We start from the raw sequence: 10,348 nt of genomic DNA, 5'->3' as shown, positions 1-10,348 counted from the left end.
TGTGCGTGTGCGTGTGCGTGTGTGTGTGTGTGTGTGTGTGTGTGTGTGTGTGTGTGTGTGTGTGTGTGTGTGTGTGTGTGTGTGTGTGTGTGTACGCGCGCGCGCGTGTCTAATCCACTTGCCTTTATATTATTACGGCTAACATAATTTCGTTGTCCTTATGCATGCACAGAAAAACACATAAACTGACCCATGTGCAGATGAAAAACAAATTTACATTAGTAGTGCAGCATTTGGCACTCCGCATTTGCTAGATATCCCCAGGATACTCCCTCTGAATTTTTTCTGACAGCGTTACACTGTGCACCTATGTAGCTTGCGGAGGTTGCTTCTATTGTTGCTGTTGCATTCTTACGCTAGTAACGTGCCACGAGCTGTCACTAATGCAGCCAAGACAAAAAAGAAATACCGAGGCAACGGAAGTACGAATTCCCAACGGCTGGCTCGAAAGCTGGCGAAAAGCCTTCAAAAGCTCAGAAAACAACATTTTTCAGAAAATAAAATATCCTAAATGTTCTCCTAGAACAGGGCTCAAAAATTGTCTTAGTTTAGAGCAAAACAAGAGTAAAAACCACGGCTAAATGCAAACACGATACCAAGTTACAGCTAATGCTTTCAGGACAATTCGGACGTGGGCTTTGGCTCAGTCACGCCCATCATCGGAGCAAGCTCAAAGTTATGTCACAAGAGGGTTGTGTTAAGCAGCAGTAATTGTTTTAATTTCCTGAAATTATCCGGAAACCCGCGTGCTATTGATTTTCCAAGCAAGAAAACAGGCAGCATAATACGTCTATCAAAGCTCGGCATGGTGTCCTCGGCAAACACACCTGCCTTATCTCACGTTGTAAAGCACTCATGAAGATAAACCCATCACGAGGTAAGGCACTGAATATATGGTTGTTATCACCCACGGCTGTATAGCGCATGGTGTTTCTCCAAGCAAGAGAAAGCCGGGGTTGCTGTTTGCCCGCCTGCAGCAGCGCGTACCTTGACCACGAAGAAGACCGAGGGTTGGCAAGTGTTCCTAGCATTAGTGAAATACACGACTTCATAGCTCTCCTCCAAGCTCAAAAAAAAAAAAGAAAATGGGGACGTCGAAGGTGCGAAAATCAGGACAGAGTATTCAAAAACCTCCATAATTGTCGCTCCCCTCCCCCTCTAGAATAAACAGCGACAACTGCACTGCAGCCACGCGCGTCCCACACCTCGAGGGGCTCGCTCTTCTGCTCAGTTTAAGTCACGTGACCGCAGGCGACAAATTCTGGAGAGCCTTGGCTCATGGCTCCACGTGCTCCTTATGGCTCATGAATAACCTGGATAACACTTTTTATGGCAGCATTTTATATGGAATATTTTTCGTTGCAACATAGGATATAAACTGTTATGTTATTTGGGTATTTATAATTATAACCGTATTTATTAATGCGTGAGCATTAGAGGGACACGTCGCGAAGAAAGTGGCATCCCAAGATGAAGGCTTCGAAGGTTTTAAGTAGAAATAAAATGTTGTTATGAACATATGGGAGAGCTCTTTCGTATTTTCCTTCATTTTTCCTTCATTTCCTTCATTTTCGTGTTTTCCTTCATTTCGTGTTTTTCCTTCAAACTTGGGCGGGTATGGCATGAGTGTTGCCTTTTTCGATCACTCAGCGTTGCTTACGAATTTCTCACAGCTACGGTGCATATCACGATGGTCGCGCAAGCGTATATAATTAAGTCTTACTGGCCTAACTGGGTAAACTGGGGTGCGTCTTATACACGGGTGCGTCTTATATACCAACTTTTTCAATGACAGCCTGCATAATGGCGGGTGCGTCTTATACAAGGGTGCGTCTTATACACCCGAAAATACGGTAACAGAGTAATGTGATGCTCTAGGTGAAGCCCTCGAAATGAAGCCTGCCGACGTGATTGTGAGCAAACTGCCCACCGTGGCGGGTGGCAGTTAAATTATTTATCGGTTCCGAGAAGTTGCTAGGGAAGAGCAATCTGTTCCTCACAATCCCCACAGGTGGCAGCACCCGCCATTGCAGGGCATAGCAGTGGTATGGGAACTACCAGTGATCTGTGAATGTAAAATAGAGAATGACCGATGTCGGGGCGTTAAAAGAAGATGACGAGAACCAAGACGCCAAAAACATTTTAAAAAATGGGTTTGTGTTCAAAGAGCGTAGTTTACAACGGCGACGGCTCACGCATTTCCGTCGTGTCGCCCAAGCAAGTGCCACTGAGCTTTCTTTATTTAATTCATTTACAACACACTCTAGACAATGGCTGAAATCCGTCAACAACCTGCATAAAATACAACGGCGACAACAAAAGAAACTAAGTTGTACAGCATAATGATATTTCGTTGCCAAACACACTCTTGATGATCATGGAGCCATTTATGTTATTAATACTGCAGGTAGTTTGTTCCATTAGTTCCGACGGCTTCGGAAAGAAATGAATTAGGCCAGACCTTGACTATGCTGCAACTGCGGTGATGATCACGACGAACACGAAATCATCCAAAAGGGATAAAAAATCCGCGAATCCAAAAGGGCCGCACTGACCCGCTGCGGTAGTCAATTTCATGAAACTCTTTATTCTAGGCAAAGGCGATATGTTTCTGTGGCTGCAATATTCAGTTGGGTCATTACAGTAGAGTAAAGTAAACAGTAAGAACGCATGCCAGCCCCACTGTGATTAACATGCAGTTGAGCTGAAATAAACGTACTCTGCTTTATCTGTCACATCAGATGATTTTGGAGCCCAAGTTGGTGAGGTCATTTAGTGCGGGCTGTGCGAGCGGAATCAAGAACAAAACTACTACTACTACTACTACTACTACTACTACTACTACTACTACTACTACTAGTACTACTACTTACAACTACTACTACTAGTACTACTACTTACTACTACTACTATTACTACTACTACTACTTACTACTTACCCCTACTACTACCACCACTACTACTACTACTACTACTACTACTACTACTACTACTTTTTTCTCACATCCCTGGTCAGCTTTCTAGGTCGTCTCTGGCATGCGACTTGTTTCCTCCGCGCCAATACTTTTCCAGTGAAAGCAAAAAGCTGTTTTCATTCTGAGAGGCTTCAAAGCGCCCCATACCTCCACGCTGTGCGACTGGGTGTTTGTAGAGAGCCCGCACCTTGACCTAGATTGCACCACGCATTGTACACAATGACGTATTCGATAACGCAACGGCGTCAGTTTCGAGATAAGAATCTGTGGCGAGACGGCGTGTTTTTGTCCCTACGTAATGAAGTTCTCGCGCCGACACCCCACCTCTTGAGAAGCGCTGTTGTGTGGGGCAACCGCTCTGAGGCGCTGCTGCAGGAATGCGAAATAAAGAAAAAAAAAAGCCGAGCATGGTGGCAATTGTCACTACCCCGTTTCAAAAAGGACGCTCCTTCCTTCCTTCCTTCCTTCCTTCCTTCCTTCCTTCCTTCCTTCCTTCCTGTCTTTCTTTATTTATTTCTGTCTTTCTTTATTTATTTTTGTCTTTCTGTCTTTCTTTCTTTCTTCCTTTCTTCCTTCCCTTCTTTATTTCTGTCTTTCTTTCCTTCTTTCTTCCTTTTTTCCTTTCTTCCTTCGTTTCTTTATTTCTGACTTTCTTCCTTTCTTTCCTTCTTTCTTCCTTTCTTCCTTTCCCTCTTTCTTTCTTTCTCTCTCTCTCTTTTACAGCGCTAGTTTTGATCTTAGTTCGAGATGCTCTGCCAGCATTCATATCATCGTCGGTATGAGCCGCGTCTATACGGATGGACGTATCCTGCCAAGGTATATTTCTTCTGAATTTTTCCTAATAATCCTCAACTCGAGCTTATTCTGTAATCAAGGCTCCTTTCTTTATGTCTCTTAATAGAACATCTCTCGTTTAACATTCCTTCCAAAATTTGTTTCCATTCATTCCTAGTCTTTTTGATCCCCGCCGCTGCAGTCGAATTTCAATTTAGACGAAATTCTAGAGGCTTGTGTACTGTGCGATGTCAGTGCACGTAAAAGAACCCCAGTTGGTCGAAATTCCCGGAGCCCTCCACTACGGCGTCCCTCATAGCCTTAGTCGCTTTGGGACGTTAAACCCCAGAAACCAAACCAACCCATTCCTAGCCTTTAATTAGAACCATTAATTTCTAGATCATCCTTGTTTTTTGATCACTTCTCAAGGTTTTAGCCTAAATACATAAGCGAAATCCTTCTCGGCTTTCTTTTTCACTCGCTCTCACCATTCGCTTCTCTTATTTTTCTCTTATTTCTCTGTATATCAGTTCCGTACTTTTACTCTGCTGCACCGACTTGCCTTTTGTTGCGTGAATGATCGACAAAGCCTGGCGTGTCATCCTGATTGGAAATTATATCTTTTAATTTCGTCGTCAGCTCTTCAGTCGGCGTTTGGCAACGTCCGTGACAGCACTTACGTACGACAGCACCAGACCGTACGAACCCGAAGTATGGTACCGTACTGGCCCGAATGCACAGCTAGAACACCTCGATGCTGCGTTCCCTACACGGAGCCGGATGCTCACACCATCTAGTGGAGAAAGACGCAGACAGTAGAGCATACGCTGTGGATGGCGGCAATAATGTAAATACGAAATCGAATAAACCTTCCTCGCTCGGCAAACGGCGTCGCGAGGTTCTCGCACCTGTGTAGCACCACTCTGTCAACGGCGATTATGGGTTCCTGACCTCTTCAGACCGCGTTAACCCAGATATGTTAAAAATCGCCGACTTCGACTTATACGTACGGAAGCTGCAAATATGACAACACATCGCATTAGTGGAACATTTCTTCTTAGCTATAACACGTCATCTCTACTTTACATTTTTTTACACAGGTAGCCTTCACTATAAACCTCCCGGCTATATGATCTCTCGCTACACGTACAGATCACTTTTCCGCATCACCTTTACAAGTTTCCTACTCTTTTGGCAATAAACTTATGGAATGATTCGCAATGTTAGGTTGCACTACTGACCATTTTAATTAATTCTGCACAGAGTGGTCATCACTGTAACAGGCAAATTTTTTAATCAATCATCTTTCAGGTAAAAATTTTTCTAGTGTTAACTTCCCGTTGATCAGCATCACACATCAAGGAAAGACATCCCCTTACGCTTCCCTTGGCTTCGGTGACTGTGGGTTTTCTTGATGTTTATGTTCTCATCATTCATGTAAATCGAGCCTGTAATTCTGAATATTTACATCTTGAACAAATGCACAAAAATGGTTTGGTTTTGTTTATGGGGTTTAACGTCCCAAAGCGACTAAGGCTATGAGAGACGCCGTAGTGAAGGGCTCCGGAAATTTCGACCACCTGGGGTTCTTTAACGTGCACTGACATCGCACAGTACACGGACCTCTGGAATTTCTCCTCCAAAGAAATTCAACCGCCGCGGCCGGGATCGAACCCGCGTCTTTCGGGTCAGCAGCCGAGCACCATAACCACTGAGCCACCGCGGCGGCACCCAAAAATGACTAAATGTATAATTTTCCGTCTGTGCGTTATGACAGTCCTTATTTAAACTTAGCTTTCTTAATTTCTGCATTTGGCTGTGCGAGCGCAATAGTCTGGAACCTATTTCCAGACAGCGCTTCCCTCCTTAAAAATTCAGTTTACAAAATTTTGGACTTCTAACCGAGACAATGACTGAAAGACAGCAGATGTTGCTCAATTAGACCTTCGCTACGTCTGCCGAGTTGATACGCTAAGGAGGCTCAAAAATTTTAGTACCTGTGATTGCTCGCAGGGCAACATAATCAAACAACGTTTAGGCATCATCTTCGCGAATTTCGCATTCCGCTCCATAGCTTCACAACGGGCACTGAAACTCCCATGGATGTGTCCCACAGATGTCCTAAACGCCCACAGGACGTCCTAGGGAGTTTCAGTGTCCACTGGGTTTCAATGGAAGCGTTGTGGCTCCAGCACTAGCCCTGTTAGGAATTCTAAAGCGAATTCACATTCTTCGTCCATATTGTCTCGCTACCGTCGACACAGGTCAAAACTGGCCCCGGAAAAAGCGCGCGCTACACAGGTATAATTTTTACAGCGCATGCAGTACCGGCCCCTTTCTGTGTTGGGTGTCGCTGGCTATGATGACACGGTAAGAGAGTGAAGAGGGGAATAGGTCACATGATCGCGCCACTGGTGTCGTCAGGGGTGTAAAGTCGGGCCAGCAAAAGCGGTTCGCACCAGCAAGTCGCCACCTTACAAGACATCTGTGGCCAGCGAAGTTTTTTCTCGCTGACAAGGATGGACAAAGTTTGAACTTGAATCACTAGAACTGCGGCAGAGCAAATAATTATATGAATGTCTTACGCATATTTTTATTACTTTAAGCATATTTCCTTACGTTTAGCATACTGATTTGGGCTCTTTTTGCTAATATCAGACGATTGTGAACGACGTTCACGAGTTAAACGCTCTCGGAGTTCCGGTTTCAAACTTCTGCTTTCGAGCTTGGTTTCGGATTGCTTAAGGATTAAGCTACAATGTTAAGGCACTTAAAGCAAGGAGCCACATATGACAAAGAGCCACTCGCGTTCTCATGCCCTGCGATGCCACCTTCGTGCGTTGTACGCAAGGTAAAATCTCCAAAACGGATCAGGTATGTGTCATCACTTGTGAGTAAACGTGCTAAATGATAATCTGCACTTCTCACTACAGGTTTCACCTTTCATATCGAAAGCTACATCAACTATGTACTGCATGGCGCGTGAACGAAAATCTCCCGGATTCAGAACTCTTTCTAAAGGCGGATGACACCGAGTGAATCAGACTTGCTGCTCTTTACTTTTTCACTTCATTCGGCTTTCTTATCACCTTTTTCCTCAATCTGCTTGACAGAGTAAACATTGTAGAACGCACGTGGATGATGGAAGCGCCAGGAACGGCCCCCTTAAGCCTTTTTTTTTTAACGTAACTTGTAATCGCAGGGGAATTAAGAAGAGGAGTACGCACCGTTATCTCCCAGCACCTTCGCACAGTCACGAGCCGATGATGCAGGGGCATATCGCAGGGCCGCTTGCCTCGCCGACGCCACTGCCGCGCCTAAACAATGCCCGCTCTTCCCGAGCGCCGTCACTGCTGCCAAGACGCCGTAGCTACCGCCGGCAGCCCTTCGTCAGCTAGGCCTAGTATCGGCCCAGTTCTGTGCAGCAGCAGGTAAGTCGTGATGTTCGTGGTGTGTTCGAACAACGGGAGCTAACACATTAAACTATTGACTCCAACCCTTCGCGACAACGAAGCTTTGCTTTATCTTACATTTACTATAACATATATGGACAAGTCTCGGTACGAAAACGCTGGCTGCAGAGCGGTATCAACCGTGAAAAGTTATAAGCGTTTGCAGAAGTCGTGATTATGAATATATACTATGTTATGGATGGTTTCGCCTAGGTACACATAGACTACCATGCTATAAACCATATGCGCCTCAAAAAGAGAAATAACGAAAGAGCCGTGGACGGATTTATCCCCTTTCCCTTCCTCTTTGAGCGGGAAACGTTCTTTGAGATTTGCAGAATCACTCTTAACCCTCTGCTTTCAGCGAATAAATGAATGCACCGCGAATATCGAGCCCCGACCAGCCTCGCAGCCAACACATCCAATCTTAGTCTTCCATAATTCCGCCCCTTCTGTATGCTGAGCTACAGAGATTTAGAATGCTTCGCGCTTTGAGTCGGAGTTGCAAGCTTCAGCGGGATCGCCTTAGTCGCTCTGCGCCGCGAGCACTGCATGCAACTATTGGGCAAGCGAAGACAGCGACAGAGGGCGGCGTTGCCTTCGCGTGATCACCGGGCTGACGACACTGGCCGTCGCCGTCAAATCGACGCGCCCTTGATCTTTCCCTCATTGTTCTTTAATTGGGCGAGGGAGGCTGGCGAGACGTTGCGTAAGCGTGCAGGACGCTGCATGGCCCGCGTGTGTGTTTATTTATTTCTCATAAATGCACGAGCACGTGCACAAGGATGCTGCTGTGTTTAGTCAGTCGACCTCACCTCCTTGCCACTAATGACTCCTGCTATGCATCCTACGTTCTTACTTTAATGGAGAACTGTAGGCATTCGTTCCAAGCTTATTTTTACGCTGAAGTGGCTCGCATTGTGTTTCGAACGCGAAGGTGAAGATCCGCGTGCGTGGCTGTGCGTCACAAGGACTCCGCCATTACTATAGACGGATACAACTTGTCGGCAATGAAGTTGCTCCCACATTCAGTGCCGCCGCACAGAATTCATCCACGACAAAAAAGTAGTCCGTTGCTAAAACTTTTCTTGTGACCTAACAAGAAGTTCAATCGCAAGAAAAATGCTATAAGCTGCAGAATTTTGATGCCTGATTTGTTTCACACAATTAAGCATTAAAAGCTGATTTCGTTTACTTCTGTGGCTGGCTAGCGGTGTAATACAGTACGCTGCGGACCACGGCCCAGTGTTAACCGCTGCTGTTTTTAAGCATGAAATGCTTTTAGCCCCCGTTGTCGGCAGTGTGGTGACGTCACGCCGAGACCGAGAGCCATCATCCGGGCACTGAATTCCAGTCATCCAGGCTCTGAAACGAGAACATCCGGGCACCATACGAGACTTAACGAGATTTAACGAGACTCTGTAAGCCCTCCTACGCGATCGGCATGCAAGCGCCGGTTGGTCTACAAAGGAGTCACAAAAAATAACTGCTGCCAGTGCCTTCTCAATGTTTATCAAGATATCAGTCGCTGTGCGTTTGATAATGCACGGAATTATAATTTCCGATTTCTAATAACGCGTGCAAAAAGCACATAAATGCCACGATACACTTCGTTGTCACACGTGATCTCTTAGGGGCTTCGCGCATCGAAGCAAAGCCGCGCAGGCGCACAGGGGCCCGGGGGGAGAAGCGCTGCGTTCAAAGGGCAAGGCATCGCGCCGAACGGGTGGTGGCGTTCCTCCCTTCCATTACGGTGCGGTTCGGGTGTCCACCGAGATGGCAGAGAATTACTGCGCCATTTCCTTTCCTCAAAAAACCTTGCATTCAAATGGCAAGGCATCGCGCTGAACGGGTGGTGGCGTTCCTCCCTTCCTGTACGGTGCGGTTCGGGTGTCCACCGAGATGACATTAGGCCCGTAAACATTTCATGCTTACTCTACTCTCGGTTACGGGAGAGGCAGAGATTTTTTTTAGTTGTATCCTACTGTAAGCACGAAATATTGTGCGAAAGCACGGTTTTTGCAGGTGGACACCAGCGACAAGTACCTCGAAGAGCGATTGAGGTGTCTACTAACCCAGGGAACCAGTTATGCCCCTCTCCTTTCCTTTAAGTCAACATAGTCCACAGTCATTCAGTCATAAAACTTCAATATCGGTGCTGAGAGTGATGGTCTCTGTCGACCACACCAGATGGCCCTGATCTTGAGCTCATGCTGTGACACGGACTTGTACTTCCGGATTACAGCTGGCCAGCAGGGTCTCCCACTTTTGCGAGCCTACAAGCTTCTGGAGTTCTTTGGTCGCTAGGTCTGTGCGATGGTCCCAAAACATGTGTTCCATCGTGGCTATCTGGCCATGATTTTGAGCATTAAGGTTCAAATTCACCGGGGTTGATGCGGTGCATTCTTACCTGGTTTGGGAGAGTGGTTTGGAGTTGTCTGCACCTATCCTGTTGAGCTTTGATGAGATTTTTGTGAGGTGGGGGTAGCGTCTGTCTCGCTAACTTCAAGTGTTGGCTGATTTCCTGGTAGCTGATGAGACCTTCCTCTGTGCATTATGGGCTCGAGTCGCTGCTCACGGCTCGGCCGATAGATCCTCGAGCCATATTGTGAGCTGCCTCGTTGCCAGGGTTGCCAGCGTAAGCCGGTACTCAGGTCATTACCACGCACCCCTTTTTCCAGTGTAGTTTTGGAGGATTTTTGAGAGAGGTTTTTGAGATTCCTGCTCTCGAGTAGTTAGTTATTGAATGGCAGTTTGGAACTCACTTATGACGGTTTCGAGTTGCACCGATGTCGTCGTGGTAGAGCATCCGCCTCGCGTGCAAGAGGACCGGGGTTCGAGCCCCGGTGCCGCTGAGTTCTCCACCGGGTTTGCAAAAAAAAAAACTCCGCGTGTTGATGGAATCACATAACCAGGCCTAGGGCGCGGTTTGGCCTCGGTGACCAGAACCGACAACGCACTCCATCACCAGAACTGGATTCTTCCAGCCTGGTGTAGCACTTGGCCACAACCTCCTATATGAATGCACCAATTAAACCTCGGCCCTCAGTCCACAGCAGCTGCGCAGCAGCTGACCATGGCGATGGTTAAGTCTGTGAAGCAGCGGAGGGCGCTAAGAATCTTTGGCTTCGGGCAGGTTGCCGTTGC

At 46.7% G+C, this 10,348-nt stretch overlaps 1 protein-coding gene across 1 annotated transcript in view; it reads left to right on the top strand.

Annotated features, from left to right (window-relative positions):
* Window positions 1-3,637: 3,637 nt before the first annotated feature.
* LOC149363673 (solute carrier family 35 member G1-like) overlaps window positions 3,638-10,348 on the top strand; it is a 66,898-nt gene continuing 60,187 nt past the window's right edge. Inside the window, exons 1-2 of the mRNA XM_089573645.1 lie at window positions 3,638-3,791; window positions 6,952-7,180. The gene's annotated coding sequence lies outside the window, so the exon portion shown is untranslated. The remainder of the gene's footprint in view (window positions 3,792-6,951; window positions 7,181-10,348) is intronic.

Source organism: Amblyomma mixtum, chromosome 2 (genome assembly GCF_055824585.1).
Source record: "Amblyomma mixtum isolate Tamu chromosome 2, ASM5582458v1, whole genome shotgun sequence".
Classification (NCBI taxonomy): Eukaryota; Metazoa; Arthropoda; class Arachnida; order Ixodida; family Ixodidae; genus Amblyomma; species Amblyomma mixtum.
Note: the sequence above shows the minus strand (reverse complement) of the source record. Positions and strands in the feature narration are given on the sequence as shown.